The sequence below is a fragment of the Camelus ferus genome, chromosome 14 (assembly GCF_009834535.1).
Source record: "Camelus ferus isolate YT-003-E chromosome 14, BCGSAC_Cfer_1.0, whole genome shotgun sequence".
Taxonomy (NCBI): domain Eukaryota; kingdom Metazoa; phylum Chordata; class Mammalia; order Artiodactyla; family Camelidae; genus Camelus; species Camelus ferus.
The window spans coordinates 40,810,668-40,830,605 of NC_045709.1; the positions used below are offsets into that span (position 1 = coordinate 40,810,668).

The 19,938-nt window shown below is 33.4% G+C and overlaps 1 long non-coding RNA gene across 2 annotated transcripts in view; it reads right to left on the bottom strand.

Moving 5' to 3' along the window:
* Positions 1-268: 268 nt before the first annotated feature.
* Positions 269-19,938, bottom strand: part of LOC116668681 — a 66,895-nt gene continuing 47,225 nt past the window's right edge. For both annotated transcript variants that reach the window (XR_004325915.1, XR_004325914.1), the window contains exon 4: positions 269-2,084. This is a non-coding gene — a long non-coding RNA (uncharacterized LOC116668681). The remainder of the gene's footprint in view (positions 2,085-19,938) is intronic.

The following is a 19,938-nucleotide window of genomic DNA, read 5'->3' on the forward strand; positions in this document are numbered from 1 at the left end:
CTGTTCATTAACAGACAAACTTCGCATTTTCTCTAAGATAGAGTCATTTTCTAAGTTTAACAAGTTACTAGCTTGTGGGAAAAAAAAAAAAGAGCTTCAATTTTTTCATGTTTTAAATAGCCAATTAAAATTTTTTCTGTACTTTTGACCATACAGATAATAATCGTACATAGAGCAGTGACTTTTTTTAACATGTAATGGACACACACATCATCTGCAGACATTGCTAAACTGAAGATTTTGATTCTGTAGGTCTGGGTGGGCATTATATTCTACATTTCTACCAAGCTCCCAAGTGATATCAGTGGAGCTGGCTTGCAGATGGTACTTTAAGTAGCAAGGGGCTAGACAGTAGCAGAAAAATGAGATAAGTAACCTGGGTCCCAAAAGAGTGAAATTATTTCACTCTCATGGACCACTCATCTAAAAATTGTTAAGTGAAACAGAAATTAATTTATATATATTTAAACCACCACTTCTATTTTTCATTCTCCTTGCCATAGCTATTAGAATCCACCTTAACTAACACACGTGGCTTCAATCCCCAAGTTTCTTCATGATCCAAGATCGCAGCTGAAATGCTAGTCATCATATCTATATTCTATATTGGCAGCAGGAGACAATGAAGCCAAAGCGGGTGCCTTTTTTGTTTCCAAGGTGACTTCCTAGAAGTCACACACAATACTCTGTATATTATTGTCCAGAGCATTTACTTATTTGAAAGAGAGGCTGAGAAATTTAGTTTTGATTCTGATCAACTATGGTTTTATTGTAAATAGAGTAAAAACAAAGTTTATTCTAGAACCAGCATATATTGATAGTGAAACTATGAAGAATTATCCTGGGACAACAGATTTAATGCAACTCTGCTTAGGCAGACTGGAATACATGCACATTCTTCTTACAAAGTAGAAAAGAAAGAATGTTAGAACAGAAAACTAGTAATTACTATCATATAGTATTCCCCAAGAATCACTTGGAAAGAAAATGTGAAAAGAATGTAACATGACATACAAACCACACACCTTAATGTAGCTTTCTTTAAAATGCTGGCTTAACTCCTAGAGGGATTCGTTATACATTTTACTTAAGTTCCTTTTTGAGTGCAAAGCCTCTTTTGAATGATCAAAGATTAAGTATATAGTAGGGCAGACCCTTAGAGGAACCATACTTTTTATAACTGAGAAATGATGTTACGGAAAACTGGGGCTAATTCCAGGAAGCGCTACTTATTCGTGGTTAGGGAGCATTCCTGAGATGCTGCCAGAATGGCAAGCACTGGAGTCTGAAATGTGACAGAGGCTGGTGATGTGCTAAAAGCCTAGCCTGTGAGATTGTCTGAGTCCTTTAAAAGCATAGCCCTATAATGATTGAGTCAAAATGTCCAAATATTCATGGGCAGGGAGGATCCAGGAGGCTATAAAGCAGTAAAGCATGGATATCTACCAAAATCCCTGAAAACTTATGTCTAACTATATCATGTTGCTGGAGACTGAAGAGCAGGCGTCTCTGACCAAAGAGCTTTGGACACACAAATAGGCTGGGCTTATATTTAAGTGAAGTCTTCACTCTGAACTTAAGCTGACACAATATGACTATTCTCCAATTTTTTTCCTAGTTATTTAAGCTACTTGGGCACATGGAAGAGACAGACTAGCTCTCACATTTTAGAGGAGACTACATGTAAATTGGAAGAAGGCACACAGGTAGTTATGATACCGACACTGACAAGCAGTAAAGGAGAGGAGAAAGTTTAAGAGCTAGCGCTTTAAAGGCATGCCAGCTGGGTTTGGGGAACTTGAGTTACGGATGCTTTCCTATGCTGGCTGAAAAAGTAAGAGAAACTGAGTAAACCAAAAAGCGAGCACCACATTAACCTCTTAACATTATGATTTCCCTAAAGCAAAGTCAGGAAAATACAAGGAATCGTCTCTGGTATCTTAGACGGCTGAAGGCATTGAAAATAGGTTGCAAACTGCAAATGTTCTGAAAATGGGGGGGAATTTTCCTCTGTCTTCCTGGAATAGTTTCACTTCAGATCACTCCTCTGATGGTTTTTCATTCTCTTCAGAACAGGCAGGGTCCTGGGTGGAGGTGGAGATAGGGGCAAATAAAGAAGGATTTTGAAGAACAGTCAATCCAGATAGTGCATTATACATTCCAATAATTCTAGACAAACACATAGACTATATCATATTGTAAAAGGGCTGTTCTTTGTGGCTTGTTTGTCTAAAACTACTCATAAATGGTTTATGTGAATCATTGGACAAGCATTTCTGAAAGGGGAAGGAGCGAGAACTGGGTTCAGCTGAAAGTAAGTACCACATCTGTATTCTGACCACATTCAAGAGACCCGCAGGGAGGCACAGCACAGAACAGGTTCTAACTTCTTCAGTCAGCATGCCTACACCAGACACTTTACATGCTTTTCCTTTTCATGTTATATACGCAGTCTTTAGATTAAGACAAAGACCAAGCAGAAGCTGAAGGTATTTGTCCCTGGTTCTACCCTGAGGTTGTATGCACTAGATCCTGCCTTTAACACTTCCTAAATGAAAACCTGAGAGCTTTCATTTTTGCAAAGAAAAAATGAGAAGAAAGTCTAAGCCAAGAATACTATTTATTTCCTCCATGAAAGGGATGTGGCCTGAGTTTAGAATATATACAATAAGATTTACAATTGAATGATGCCCTGCATTTTTTGATAAGTCAAATATGACTGCGTGGTCTGAAACCGTGAACTTATAAGAACATATTGAATATTTGATAATTAATGGTGTAATCTCTGTATCCCACTCCTATCCCTATGGTAGTTATTAATAAATCACACAAAATGAAAAGAGGTAATTGAGTGGCTATATGAAATAGATTTGGATTGTTACACTGATTTTAGATTGTCCTATGCAATTTACCAGGGAATCAGTGATTTATGTACATCTGTGATGAAGGAATGTTATGAAAGACTTGTCACTGCTCTAGCACATTCTGAATTGCTTTCTTTTGGATCCCAAGTTATTTCCTGGTGCTTGCTACATTTTAGGATTTCTTACACAAACCTACCTGGAGATATAATTTATCAAGATCTATTTGTTTATTTTAAATACATAAATATCTGTAAATAAACTATACTTTAATAAAATATAAAATTAAAAATTTAATAAAATACATAAATTTGCTAGGAAAGACTCTGGAAGAACATGGGGAAAGAACATGGTAAAATAATACCAGGTCAAGCAGGCCTGACATTACTATTTGATGTTGGGACTACACAAAATACTCTGGCCACTTAACATCTTCAGACAAGGTAAGAACTGAAAAAGAAAATCAGCTATAATTAATTAATTAATTGATATCCTCATGGCAAGAACAGAAAATTACAAAACTTCTTGGGGTTAGACGTTTCCACAGGATATTTGCACAGGATTATCCTCTGGTGGATAAACTACTAAAACACCTTCCTCGAAGGCAGTACGTTTGTTACCCTTAAAATGTAACAGGATTACAGGAACAGCCCAGTCCTCACAATCTTTTGAGAAGTACTAGAAAGGAGACCTAGAAGAATGAGTAGTACCCCTGACTTATTTGTCTTATTTGTCTCTAATGAACTCTTTTGTATCCATATACTCGTAATGGCCTAGGGTTGTAGTAACCATATCATGACAAGGAGGCTACTAGCTCTGTTGAACAGTGAGTTTAAAAAATAACTTGAATCTCAAATTAGAATTCCCAGGATCTGTTGATAGGATGTGGGGAAAGATGTTTAGAGGTTGTTCGAAGTAAAGCCTAAGAATAATCCAATGACAAAGGTGTTATAAATCAATTTAGTTACTCTCCACTGCTGGGCAAGTGTTGTTTCAGGTTTATTATAGCGCAGCTCTCAGCAATGAGGATATTAATTCTCTTTTATAAATGGACCCATTTGCATGCCATGCAAATGATTCCATATTAGGGGGAAAGAATAATTTGGTACTGGAAAGGTGAGGAGTAAAATATGATGCCAAGAGAGTTTTGCTTAATCACTGACTCTTTGTCCTCACTCCAGGCTAGCAGTAAAGTCAGTTACCTCAGTTGGATGGAAAAAGAAAAAGTAGATAGACGCATAATGTAGAAATTTTGAGGTGGGGGGTGAAATTAAAAGAAAAAAATAAAACAAAAGAATATTTGGGCCAAAGAGTTAGAACATTCTCCAAAGACAATTAAATTTTGCCAAATTACAAAGCAAATAGAGCTCACTAATGGGGTGATATGCTAATTAGTCACCTACAGTTCATCTCACTAATGGAGTGCTATATTAATTTGTAACTGCAAAAACAGAGGAAATAATTGAAGTTTCCCAGTGAATACCAATGCCTGGTTTTGAGAGCATCACATAATCAATTCAATCTTATTAGAGAAGAAATGGTTCTAAAACTGATATGGATCCAATTTATCTGATCCCAGACGGCATAAGGAGTCATACTTAAATGTGAGACTCTTTTCTGCAGTAATGGCTCCGCTAGATGCTATTTACAAGTTCCTGGAATTAGAATATATGGAAAACTTGTCCTTAGCACACCATAGTTAGAATGTAGGAAATATTGTGTTGATATTCAATCATTTCCCCTTGTACTCAGGCTTAACTAATCAGGAGCAAAATGCCGTTGCAGGTGCCTACTTGAGAAACAGAGAATGCACATCACATTTTTACACAATCTCTAATGTCACCAGAAATGAAGTCACTGATGTTTTAACTTGTTCCTTGTATTTTGAAAAGGAAAGAGAAGAGAAACTTAATCTTATCTGCCCATTGATCTCCTCTTGCAGACAGATGTGTACAGGAAGTGAGCTGAAACAATGAGGAAATTTTAGGGAAAAATTCTAGGAATTCAATAAGTGAAAGTTGCTGAATTAAACAAGTTCTAGAACACTTAGCTAGGAGAATGCTTAGTGATGCCTCATTGCTTAGAACTTTGAGATTTTACTAAATGTTTTAAAGTAATTCTAGAGAACAGATTATCCAACAAAAAGCATTATCTATAAATTCTGTTTTTGTTGTTGTTACTTAATATTTTCATCATTTTTATTCAAAATTTATCAGGAATTCTTCACGTGCAGATATTGATGCATTATTTTTTTCAATATTTAATTCATTTCCCTATGTAAAAGAATCTGCAGAGAAAGAAAATTATATATGTGTTTGTACATGTATGAATAGTTATATAAATATATATGCATATATATATATATACACACTAAATTCTAATATCTAGTTCTGAAAAACATAATATTTTAACTCTTTTAAAAGGGTATACTTGTGGATCCTCCAAAATATAAATTTTATTTCAAGGGCATGTTATTTTTTGCATGATTTACTATTTTAATGTTGCAATAAAACAAAATTTGTTACTCCAAATCGTGTCTCTTTACCATGATGATTAATTTAGGCTAATCATTTTTAAGGCCCAAAAAACTCTGATCTTCTCCCTAAATGCCTAGAAGAATGTACATAGAGGAGCTATTCCAGGTAGGGAACTATCACTAGGGATAACGAGTTCATATATAGTAGGAACTAGGTGTGGTAGACAGGGACGAACCTAGCAAAGACTGTCTTTTTTAAAATGCCTCTCTGTGTCTCTTGTCTTTGCACGGCCCAGCAAATACTTGTTCACTAAACACTTGCCTTTCCAGCTCCATGTGAATTGTCTTCCTCCTCTTTAGAGTCCCCATAACACTACCTCCAATATCCTCTTTTGTTTTTAGCTGAAGATGATATTTAAGGTGAGGGCTTCAGCTATTTTGGGAAGTTACTCATTCTTCTTGGGTCTCTCCCATATACATGTTATTAAACTTTGGTTAGATATTCTCTCCTGTTAATCTGTCTCATGTCAATTTAATTCTTAGATCAGCCAGAAGAATAGAAGGGTAGAGGCAAATTTCTTTCTCCCTGACAAAAGCAAGTAAAATCTGACAAGTTCAAAGTCTCTGAACTAGATTACTAATAATTAGATTCTAAAATAAAAGAAGGAACAGGGACAATAATAAATTAAGAATAATCCAGGTGCATACTGTCTTTAAATAGAGTGTGAACCAACATCTTCAGGAAATACCGTTCAGGCAGAATGGAATGTACGTTAGTACATGGCTGCCAAAAAAACGTGCCTACCTGCTCAAAATTGTCTAAAAATCTGGTTTCAATCATTTCTTATTTATCTTCTAGAAACCAATGTGGAAAGGTGTTTTTGAGCAGTTTTCTACAGCTGCTAAGTTTCTGCATTAAAAACTAAACAACCAGCTTTCTTGTCAGAAAGAGAACAAAACTGTGACCTCTATATGACACAGCTTATTATAGAGATCTCTGGAATAAACTTGCAGAGATTTTTGGCTTCCATGGGTGAAAAACCTGTTGATTTGCTCTACTTCATTTCCATCCAAAAATGATTAAAAATTAAAGTACAAAGGTGAAGCGCCATACTAGAGGTAGGCAGAGTGAGTAAGGTGGAGTGGCAGGTAACTCTGTACGTGATCACCGTGGAAGTCTTGCAGAGGTGACACAAAATATTTTAATAGAATTTCCTTCCAATTTGAATTATTTCACACATGTATAAATGGTAACTTTAGGAAAATGATGAGTCAATGAAAACTCAATGCATGGCAAACAACAACAACAAAAACAAAAGATACATGTAATTATTAGGTAACTACATAACTAACATTTTGTCATGCCTGTAGCCAGTGAAATAGAATAAAAAACAATATAGATATTGAAAGAAACCCCTTGGAGCGTCTGCTAAAGGATGAAGTATAGTTGTCTATAGTCTCCTAAACCTCTGGCTAAAAATATAGTGTGTAGACGTTTCATCAGCCTAATTCCTAACATGTAGAAATGTAGTAGCATGCTGATCTTAAATAAAATAATTTTGTTGGCATTTTTTTGCACAGGTTTGGGAGGAAGAAATTTTCCTCTATTCTTCTATGTTCTTCTGGATGGTCTAAGAATTAAATTCACCTGGGACAGATTAACAGGAGAAAATCACCAAAGTTTAATAACATGTGTACATGGGAGAGACTCAGGAAAACTAACTCCACAAAATGGTTGAAGCCTTCACCTTAAATACCATCTCCAGCTACAGACAAAAAAGAATGTTGGAAGTAGTGGTTTGAGACTTCCAAGGGGAGGAAGGCAATTTACAAGGAGCAAGTTTGGTAAACATTTGCTGGGCCATGCAGAGACAACAGGACACAGAGAAGACCTTGATCCCTAGGCCCTGCATGTGTTACCTACCCCCATACCTAGCCCTTGTTTTTTTGCGGATATCTCCTGTGACAACTGTCTTTTTGGAACAGGTCCTATATCTACATTCTTTTAGACAGTTAGGGGGTAAGGTCAAAGGTTCTTCCTGAGTCTTTTGAGCCTTGACTGTTTTTAGCTAGAAATAATCCTCATGCCAAAGAGATATTTTTGGGGTGGCAATTTTGCTCTTCTATAAATATATCAATAGGTTATTTTTATTTATTATTATTAGAACTGTTAAAGTTGTCATTTCAGTCACATAGATCAGCACCAGTTGTAATGTGCATGTAGGGAGGGCTTAAAATAATAAAAATGCTCAATTAGTGCATCTGCTAGTAAGCAATTTAATAATTTGCAGTTTTAGGATGATGAAAACACACAGCCCCATTACTTGTGAACATAAAAGTGTTTTGACTTTCTCAGGTCATTTGAAATTAGATTATGAAAAGGAAATACCAATCTTGATTTTCTGAATCTAGCAATACATGTCCAACAAAGCTGGCTGTACCAGCCACCACATTATGTAAACAAACCCCACAATTTCACTCTATTTTTCTCTCTTGTACATTGTGGTGATTTTTTGAAATTTTTGATTACCAATTCATGGTTAATTTTCTCCAGAAAAAAGGGATAGTTATCAATATATAAAGCTGTGTTACATAACAGTGACAAAATAATCATGTAGGAGCCACAGCAACTGCCTATTCTATAACTAAGTTACAAGTTTCTTAATGAAAATAAGAAAAAAAGAAAAGCCATTTAATTTCTTAAGTCATTTTAGAAAGACAAATTGATTTAAGGAGATTATGTGCTGGCTTCCTTAAACTACTAAAGTACACCAGGGTCATGGAACTAAAGACCATATTATTGGTAATATTATAAGTAATATTTAATGATAAACACATTCTTTGCTGTATCTGCTTATATCCTATTAAGTAGGATCTCTCTGTTTTGTTTAATTTTCTTTAATATTTTCCAATTATGTCTTACAATTTTCTCCATAAAATTTATGCAAGTCTTTTGTTATATTTTAGCCCAGAGGCTTTTTAAGTACTATTTTAAAAATAATCATTTAATATTTATATGCTATTGGCAGATGTTATACAGATACAGGATTAAGTTTTATATACCATTTTCAAAAAAGTGAAACAATCTTGCTAAACAACCTTATTAATTAGATCCTTTGGGATTTTCCATGTTGACAAGAATCACCTGTATATGAAATTTTTGTGTCTTTCTTTCTAATTTATGTCTTTGATTTCCTTATTTTGCTTTACTCAGGTGCCTTTCCTGGAAAAAGTGTAGGAGTCTTTGTCTTGTGCTTGACTTTGAGGGGATACTTTCAAATTCTAATCATTAATAATATTTGCAGCATTTTTCATAGGTATAACTTAAAAGAAATCTTACCTTCTATTTCTATTATGCTGGCAGAGTCTTAGAAATTCTAAATTAGTATGTCATTTTATCAACTGCTTTTTCTATAGTAATTAAAATTACTGAATGCCATTTTTCTTTTTTTTTTAACTGAGTAAAGTCAGTTTAAGATGTGTCAATTTCTGGTGTACAGTATAATGTTTCAGTCATTTAAATGTCATTTTTCTAATTACTCTCTTAATATGTTCAATTATATTAATTGAACTTCTTATATGAAATCAAATTTTTATTTTTTGAATAAATATGATTTTCTCAACACAAAACAGTACCATTCACAATAGCCCCCAAAACATGAAATACTACTGAGGTATGAATTTAACAAAATATGTGCAGGATTTATATGCTCCAAACACTGTCAGTAGAAATCAGAAGGTTCATGAATTGAAAGACTCAGTAAAGTTGAGATGTTAATTCTCCCTCAATTGATCTGCAGATTGAACACAAATCCAATTAAAGTACAAGCAGTAAACTGTATATACAGACAAGCTGATTTTAAAATTTACATGGAAAGGTAAGAGAATTAAAGTACCAAAGAATCTTGAAAAAGAAAAAGTTGAAAGAATCAGACTAACAAATTTTGAGATTTGCTAGAAAGATACATTAATCAAGACAATATGGTATTAGAGAGTCCAGAAATAGACCCACACAGATACGGTCAATTCATTTCTAAAAGTTGCAAATACAATGCAATGGAGACAGTCATTTGTCCAAACAGTGCTGGAACAATTAAATATCCATATGCAAAAAAAAAAAAAAAAAACAAAGAGAAAAAAAAAGAAAAGAAAAGAAAGAAAAAGGAAAGATTCCAAAGCTATATATCTCACAAAGTTATATCAAAATTAACTCAAAATGAATCAAATAAATAAATATAAAATGTAAACAATAAAATTCCGAAGACAAGAGAGAATCTTCATGACCTTGGGTCAGATGAAAGAGTTTTTGATGTGATACCAAATACATAATTCATAAAAGAAAAAAAATGTATAGATAGGATTTCATCTTAATTAAACACTGTTACTATGTGAAAAACACTGTTAAGAGAATGAAGACAAGACACAAACTCGATGAAGACAGTTTCTGTTTAAACATCCAGAAAAGATCTTGTTTCTAGTGTCGACTGAAATAAGTGCACAGCCTAAAGTTGAGAGTTGTTTCATTTGGCAGACATCTCTGGGGACTCGAACCCTTTCAAGCCTGAGATGACAGCCTCAGATCGCTCTGAAGGACTGCTCCGAAGAGGTAGGGGAGGAGACAGAATACATAGGAGTTTTACAACAAAGACCAGGTACTCAGAACATTAAAGATTAATGTTAAAGAAACCAGACACCTTAAGTTAAAGAATTTAGTGCTTTTCTACATATGAGAAGGAGCAAACATCTGGGCTCATTGAAATCATTCCTTTGACAAGCACCTAGCTATCCAGGGCCAGTACCCTGTTCTTTCACATTCCGAGTCCCCTCAGAGGGCACCACTGTGGGTGGCTGCAGAGGCTGGGCTGTCTGCTTGTCTGCACCCTAAGCTCACTGTGGAGGGTAGCAGCGTGGCTGATGACTTAATGGCTTCAACATTTTTTGTTTACTGATATGGCTTGCAGTGTTTTTTGTTCATACTAGATATATAAAGAACTATCTAAACTTGATAAGAAAACAACACATTTTAAAATGGGCAAAATACTTGAAAATAAATTTCACAAAATAAAATACTCACATGAAAAGATGTGGAACAATCAATAATACTAATAAATTAATAAACTCTCTTTCTTCCTTCCTGTCATTCCCTTTTCTCTCTCTCATTTGTTCATCCTTTCTGTGTAATTTTCATGCCTGCCTTGATCACTTTTGACAGAAAAGTGATTTAATATATTTGAATTAACTGAAATCCTCTTGATAGAAATATCTATACAAGGAGTGAATTTGTAACAGTGATACAAATAAAAGAACTACAACTCTTTCAAAACAAAGTCCACATTTTTCTAAAAACTGACAAGAGACTTAATATGTTACAGATTTTCTTTCTCCTTTGACATTTGCTCTAAATATTCCTTGTCTCTCATTTCATCTCATGCTATGAAAAGTCATCTCATCTAATTTATCTCTGCTTATCTTCCATTTCTCCTCAACCAGATCCTTTTCTTTAGGTCCTCTTCTCCCAAAGGTCCTAAAATTTTTAGTTCCTTATGCAAAAATCAAAAACAAAACAAAACAAATTCCATTCTGATCCTTCTTACACTATAGTATTCTCACTCCTTGCCACGAATTTTCTCACTAACGTTTTCAAAGAAATTTTAATTATTTTAATTACTTCTTGATCACTCATGCAAGCCTCAATTCTTTTGCTTTCAACCTTCTCCCTCCCCTACTCCCACACCTATACTAGAGGCAGTTTTACAATCACACAGACTTGGTTTTTCTTACAGGCTCCTCCTTTTCTGGCTGTCTGGTCTTCAGATAATTACTTTAATGTCTGAAGTCTTGATTTTCTCTTCTATAAATTATCATAATAACACTTTCTCAAAATGGAGTTCACTGAGCTCTAAAGCATAAACATATTTAGTTACAGGGTACAAGTTTGCCAAAGGTTAAGTGCTCAATCCAAGTTATTATTTTAACAATGATAAATATTAATGCTATTATTTTAACAATGATTATTATTAATGTTAAGTAACATTCAATTAGACAAAATTCTAAGTGATTCTGAAAGTTTCTTTGTCCCTGTTTCTCTTAATTCTCCAAGGCTTCTCTTGATGCTACCATGAAACAAAAATATCTTTTGCTCTGAAGTTCATTTCAATTGATTATACCCACTGGATTTGTTAATGTGACCTATTAATGTTTAGATCATTTCTCTTTGTTTTTTAAGGTGTTTTCTATGAGAATTTATCTGTGTTCCCCAAACTCGTTCTGGAGTTCCTAACATCTGCAAATGCACAAGGCTACTAACCCATCCTCAGCCATAATTTCCTCTTTAAACGGTGTGGCAACTGATCTTTCCCAGTCAACCTCAGCCACTTATCAGCAAGGCCTTACATCAAATTAGATCTTCCCATTCTATAATGGCATGTCCCAGTGGCCAACTCTCTCATCCTTCTCTGCGTGGAATAACCCCTTTGCCTCCTGACTCTAACCATTTTTCTAGCAGCACACTTAATTTACTCTTTTTTTCCCCCCATTTCTTTTGTCTATATGTATCTTTTTCATTGCCCATGAATTTTATTATATTAAGACATTTTTCAGTTAAAAAAATCATCATGTATGAATTTCTTTAAATGAGCGTTTCTTAAATGTTTCTCAAACATTTTGACAATCCTCAAATATTTTTCAAGCCAACTTCACAATGGATTTTTGGTCTTGCTTGGCATGTTTGTTTGCTTTTAAACAACACTATTAGTCTTTTCAGTTTGAGTTTCTGACACTGTCTGAAAATCTATCTCCGGTCAGCTTCATTTTTTTAAAAATTCCTTACAGGAGTCAATTAAGCTTTGCACTACACTTCTCCCCATTTCAAACATTCTTTGACCAGAAACCCCTAACTTCTATGGAGAAGTAACTGAGGTTATCTGTCATGAATTCTCTTAACTACCTACTTCTTCCACTGACACATTTCATCTATCTTCTTTCCCTTCAGTTTAAGTAGAATTGATGTTTCTCTTCTAATCTACACTTAATTAATTGTTTTACCTCTGTTCATCCTTTCCTATGATTACTGACCAAGCTTACCTTCATCAGATTTCTATAGTGGCATCAACTTTCTTTTTTCCCCACTGAATCTTCATAAATACATAGTAATATTTAAGTCTCTTTCAAATCAAAAACTAAACAAATGAAAAAACAATCAAACTCTTCATTGAAAGTTAAATTCTAGACAATATACCTCTTTTCTAATTTTACAAGTAAAGTTTCTAGAAATAATGTTTTATGCTCATCAACTTTACTTTCTCACTCTTTGTATCATCCATCTGGCTTTAACATTTATTTCACTATGAAACTGCTCTTATATAGGCCAACAGGCCAGATGGTCCTAAAAAAACATATACTGTGTGCTGGTAATTCTGAGAAAAAATGTAACTGAGAAATTTTACATTTTTAAGTGAGGCGTGAAGACTATTAAAATCAGAAATGCTATATAAGATCACTTTCTATTTCACAGACAAGACTGGCAAAAATCACATTCTCCAATGTGTGTCAATATCATATATCCAATGGTCATTCCATACTGTTTTTTTTGTTTGTTTGTTTATTTTTTGTACATCTGGTTACATGGTTGAAAACTCCCTTACTTTATTTTACTTCAATGAAAGACAGGAAGAGACAGAACTAACATACAGCATCAGTTAATATACTCATCAAAGTTATAAATGGCCATAATTTCCTCATCTAAAGCCTGAAGAGTTTTTTGACAAATGATCTTACAACACAAGGAGATATGGTGATTCTAGGGAAGCCATACTGATATGACTCCAAAAAGTACTTAGGTGCAGGTCTGATTTCAATGGTGGGATATAAATGTATGTTTCTAGGTACTTCTTCTCACATGTAAATTTGGAAAGTGTTTTAAAGCTAATTGTAAAATATATAGAAATAGTACATTTATAAATTTCTAAAGGGAAAATAGTACATTTATTTAAAGGAACTTTGTCAATAAGTATCAACCTTTTTTACAATTTAGCTTTGGTTTTAATAGAATAATGCTATTTTTGGAAGGTACTTAATTGTTTATAATGGTGAAAATTGAAAACAATCTAAAAATCCATCAGTAGTGTGTAAGTAAATGTATATACAAAAAATGGCATAATTGGCTGCCATTACAGATTCTACAGTACCAAAATTTACATTACTTAGAAAATATGTCACTGAGAGAAGATTTAAATGACATGTTGGTCAAAAAACAGTATACATCAAGGATTCCAATTTTGTATATTGAATATAGCATCTGAATCTATATAATTAGAGTCTGGAGAATTTGCAATTATTGATCTTGTTTAATTTTTGGTGGCGAGATTATGAATAATTTTTGCTTCTTGTGTAAGCTATATATTTCAATTCTAAAATAAAATACAATATACTAAGGCAATTATATGAGCAAACACTAGAATTGTTACTTCTGCTCAATCTCCTACACATTCCTAAGCAAATGATTAAAGACATTGGCTTAATAAAGGATGGATTTTACATGTGACCATATCCTGCAAGAAAAATTTATCAAATTATATATCACATTTCACAGATGGTAACACATAAATTGTGCTATAGGCTGTAAGAAAATTTAAGTCCAGATACAACTAAAACATTATGATTAGCCCTTGGCTTTAAAGTTATTGGGTCAAGAATTTCAGGTATTAGACCTAGGGTCTGTGTCTATCCCACCCAGAGTTACTCAAGGAATGGAGATAAAAGGTCAAAGGGGGCATTTCCAAGATCTTAAAACTCCTCTGTATATACTCTTTGTATATATAAAGACCCAAGAGCTCAACCTTTAGCCTTAAACAAAAGGAATGCTATTGGATCCTGTGTCATGAATCTCAATTTTATCCACTCATATTTTAATCAAATTAAAACTCAATCATTGGCTATTTTCCAACTTCATCTCATGTAGTGAAGTTTAAAACCACAGTGTATGCATAAGATTTCAAATATATGGTTAATAAATGTCTTAACTGTACCTTAATCCTGATGAAACCCAACATTTTAGTTTTTCAACTCACTAGTGAATGTGACAGAAGAATTTTTAGTAGAGAAATCCTTACTGAATTTTTAATTCAAGTTTCTTATTTTTAAACCTTAATTCATAATGAATTACATTTTAGGACTGTTAAAAATAAGATAGATAGGCCCAAGATGGAGTTGCTTATGTGACTCCCCAAGTCACCAAACCACAACTTAATTACACTTTTGGCTCTCCTAAACATGGGATCTTAAAGCAGTCAATCACAAATCACCTACCCAACACTAGTTAAGTAATCTGCCCTGACAGACCCCTATCATCTCCTAAAGGAAAGTAACTTTGCCATAACCAACCTGATTTCCTCCCTAGTATCATGTCCTTGTTCCTGCTCTCCTTTGTCTTTAAAAGTCTTTCATTTTGTACTGCTCCTTGGAGCACAGTTCTAAAAACTGCCCTCAAGAGAATGGGATTAACACTCTTGCTCATAATAATCTGTATCTTTGTAGGCATCAAGATAATTGTAGCTTGCTCTGCCAGTGTATGCAAGAGAACAACTAAAATTGTCAGCAAAGAGATGCTATAGACCCACGTCAACATCTTCCACTCTAAAAATATGGTACCCTATGTCAGCATGAAGAAGTTACAGAAGATGGACCTCACCCATAATCCCATAGAAATGAAATGATGTCTGACAGTGGGGATTTGTGAGCAGCTCTTTGCAGAAAACAGCTCTCTGCAAGGGGGACTTTTGTCTTGTCACTTTAGCAAGCTATATTTTAACTAACCTCAGCCCAAGCACACCTTTCAAATCTTTTGATTACAAAATGCCTGGCTTACCTATTGATTCTTTTCTTAGGTTACAGAAGTTGTACCTCTTGTCCCCAGCTTCCCCTTCAGTAACACGTGAGTAAACTGTGTGAATGAGATAGCACCTAAATGAAAGATCATGAGGAGTTGACAAGTGTGCATGCAGTAGGAGATGGTGAAGAACCTGACCCCCTACCTCTATGATTAGCTGAGATTACTTCCACTTTTTTCCATTAAAAACTTTTTATGGCCAAGCAGAATCTTCAGAATTGTTTTTGGGACACACGTCTGCCCTTTAACCCAGGTTGCTGGCCTCCCGAATAAAGCAACTTTTCCATTTGTACTAGCACTAGTCTGTCAAGTTTCAGCTTTTGAGTAGTGAGCAGCCTCACCTGAGTTTGAAAAGAGAATTAATTTTTGCTCAAACTCTTAAAATTTTTAATATGCTTTAGTTTACCTTTTAACAGTACATAATTCCATTAAAATAATTTAGGTATTTGAACTGTTTATTCTCATAATCTGGGTATATTTTGTACTCCTATGTAAGGATCTGAAGTATTCATTACTGCTGCTGACATATTATATAAATTTTCATAACTTTTATCATCTTGATATACTTTAAGCAATATATAATTGTCATATTAAAATATCATCTCTGTTTCCAGGGTTCATGTAAGATTAGCAAACTCCATTTTATCAAAATTAAATGACCCTCCTTGGAAATTAATGTTAGTTTTAGGAAAAATAAAAGGACACTATTGTGTGAGGATTCATTACTCAAAAAACATTATATATTTTTCAAGATATCCATGATTTGTTTAGGAAAAAAATTGTGGTAGGAATACATTGTATTCTGTTTACTTATAGACAGTTTTTACAATTTCCCATAAACTTTCCACTATTACATGGTAGAACCAGAATACCATTTTAAACAGGACAGATACAAAAATGCACTTCTTTTAGTTCTTCCACTACAATTTATTTTTAGCTTTTTTTCAGAAATTTCCATCTATTTTGTCTTTATATAATGCCTACAGAAGTCGCTTCTCTTTACATAGTTGCTTTCTTTTCCATTAACATCCTGTAATATTTATTGTTTTAATTTTGTCAGGATGAAAACAAAGAAAGCCTAATTTTAAGTGTGCAATTCGCCTAAAATAACCAGTCCCTTAAAATCTATTAATCCGTGACCTGTATAGACACAATTTCTTGCATATTTATCTCTAATGCCCCACATAAAGTAACTCAGTGAAGCTACTGCTGGTATCTGTTGTTACAATATAAATATCTCCCTAGTGTAGAATTAGGAAGATAAGCTTTAGATAGATTTAGAGTAAGGGAAATTCATTAGGGACACATCCAATTTAGTAAATTTCATAAAGACAGAATTATTCTAGCATTTGGAAAATGTATATATCCAACTGCTTTGCACTTAACCATTTCAACTTATTAGTTGTGTTGATACTTAACTTGATGTGACAGTCAACTGTGAATGCTCAGGTCAGCATTCAGAATCATCCTCAAATTTGAACTAATATTTTGATGCTGATATTTATAATCTCAGTAGAATAACGAAGTGCCAGGAATAAAAGTGTACATAATTCTGATGTTTCTAAAACTTTTTTGTAGCTATGGTTCTGGTAGATACATTGCATCTATTTTGTTTATTCTTTGTTGTATAATTCCTTGGAATAGCACCCATAAAAATACCAGGTTATCACAAATTTTAGCAATCAAATTTTGTTCCAAGAATTCAGTTTTGCAGATTATAATTGAAAGAATAATGGGGTTCGAATGAAAGTCAGAGAAGGTTGGATAATATGTCTTGTTTTAAGTCATGTTTTCTTTGGGATGTGTCTCATGAGGAGAGACATTTGGTTCCACAGAAATTATATACTTTTAAGTGTGAAAGAAATATTAACCTATTCAAGTTAAATAGATTTTTTTTCTAATTTAAACTGCATACAATTGAATGGTACAATCAATATTATCAATTTTATTTTGCCATTTTAATAAGTTCTTTGCTATACCATTAACAATGTATCTAAAATAATGGCAGAAATCCTAATCCTGGGTATATGAAGAAATAATCAATCTTTAAGCAAAAAATACACAGGGAAGAGTTAAGAGAAACCAATCATTTTTATCTAAAATACTTAGCCTACTCAAGAGTCTAATGATCAAATACTAAAATAAAGTGAGCAATGCAATGCTATCAAGCTGCCAAATAATTTAAGAGCCTCATTATTTTACATTTGACCCTCTAGTTTAAACTCCAGGATGACACTCAATTTTGAATGATCAGAGAGCAGATAGGCTCATGACATAGAGAAAGTCCATTTAAATACTCCGCTAATTTAGAATTAAAAGAAAATTAATTGAAATGATTCAACACTTTACAATAAAGTGCAGTATCTTCAATGGGAAGACTTGCAAACTGTTCTGTGTTAACAACTTGTCTTGTTTCTAAAATTAATTGCTTTCAGCTGTATTAACAATAGAGCATGATCAAGTAACATGAAAGCTTTGCACAGATCAATAATAAAGGCATCCTAATTTATCGTTTGTTCACCACCATCACCACAAGATTAATAAATTTCAAAAGGGCCAGCTGAATGAAATCTTTAGCCTAAAATTGCTACCAAAACATCATCCAACTACAGAGCACAAAACAGCTCCTCAGAGTTGCTAAACCAGTCAGGCAAAACTAACATAGAAATACCAGTAAATACTGATATAAATAAATTTGGATATACTGATATATTTCTATATACCTGCTAAAAAATGCTACAATCCATAAGAGGCAGAGCTATCTTTTGCATATGCAAGACACAAGGGAGAAAAAAACAGGGAAATGAATGACTTGATGACCAAAAGGTTTCGTTGCACAAAGAGCTGTACTGGTTTACCTTCGTTTTTGTAACCTTTCTTATGTAGTCTTTTGTAGCCTGTGCTAATAAGGGTCAGAGCTATATAAAAGATTTGATTATGCAAATGCTACATTAGGGAAACAATTCAATTAAGTATGTTTTGGGCCTACTCTCCCAAGCTCTCAACATACATGTGCAGACAAATATATGTAAGTTTATGAAAAGCTGTGTAAATAAAACACTTCTGATAAACTGTGGCTTAGGTATGTCTGCTTTAAAAAAAAAAATCACTGCACTTAGGGGTTAGGAGAGCTTTTTTCTAGTCCTATCTTCTCCTAAAATATGTAAAGAATTTGTGCAATATATTTTTTACGGTTATTTACAAGTCTTTAGTTATGATTCTACATATAATCTGGTCATAGAACAGAAAGGAAAGAATGTCAGTAACAGGTGGATCATTGTTTTGGCATATTCAAAAAGGGCCCAAGATCAGAACAACTGTTTATTTCTCTCTGCAAATATTTCGGTAGTTTAAAGACTATATATATTATGTATGCTTATATATAATATATATGTGCATGTATGTATACATATATATATACACACACAGAGATGCATTTACTTTTTATTTTAATATGAACATAGTTTATTCTATATAACGTACATCTTTCAAATTATTCTATATTTTCAGACTAAAAGAAACCACATATATGATAAGGAAGGACATTGTTTCTGAACATTTTAGAATATACTATTAAACTTAGCTTTGCTTTGTTATTGGAATATTTTCAATACCATTTAAATATAGTCATTCATATTTTAAATCACTCTAAAAACCGAATTTCCTTATATATAAAATGACCCTTTTTAATTTAATATTCTGAATACTAAATTGGGTTTAGAATGCAAAGATTCTAAAGGTGATATATGCTCAAGAAGTAATTATATATAAAAAAGTAGAATTTGAAACCCTTTGTTTCAAAAAAATAACTGGCACTTATCATTTATTTATAATATTGCTTAGCTCCCTTACATTTATTATGATTATTTTTATATAATTTAGCAGGTTAAATCCCAAGTTTATGTAAGTGGCTGAATTAACTCTAAATAGAATTTCCCTATACAATTACTAATATATTATTAAGCAAGTGAACTTGAATGAAATTAATAAAGAAAATTGAATTTATAATTCTGAGTCAAATTATTCACTAGAGACATTGAAAGAAAGATAAATATATTTATATATTGTTTCCAACTTAAAGAGCTCCAACTTGAAAAAAGAACTTTCACAAAGGTTTAGAGAAAACTGGTAATTAGTAGTATCAAGATGTTTTAAAAGGTATTACTATAAGCATCATCTTAAGAGCATCACCTAGAAACAAATTCATATTAAAATATGTAGAGGTTCTTCTATAATCCAACTGATCATGTAGTAGACTAGCCACTCTCTTGTGGATACTTTAAAACTGCCATCATTATTCTTTTAAATGACTTTTCATAAACATCAATGCTGGGCAAAATGATCAAATGAGGAAAGATTGACTTTGACACCCTTGTACTTCTCACAACATCACATAATGCTAGATAAATGGGAACAGACATACAGAGGAGGTCGCTGGTAAGCAAAGCAATGTCTGTCTTTGTGACTGAATTGACAATTCTGTCAACCAAAAATTCAGTTGAGTCATTTGAAGCAATTCACTCCTTTCCCTTCCATATGGTCATACATTATAACGACTTTCATCACCTACAGTCCAAACAGGGGTCGTTTCTTCCTTCCTATGTACTACTCTCCGCCCCCCATTGCTTTCTTTCTGTTCCTTGAAACATTTACCAGGAATACCATCCCCCTGATAGGCTGTGCTGATGCTGAGATTTTTAGTCCCAAGAAAGCAA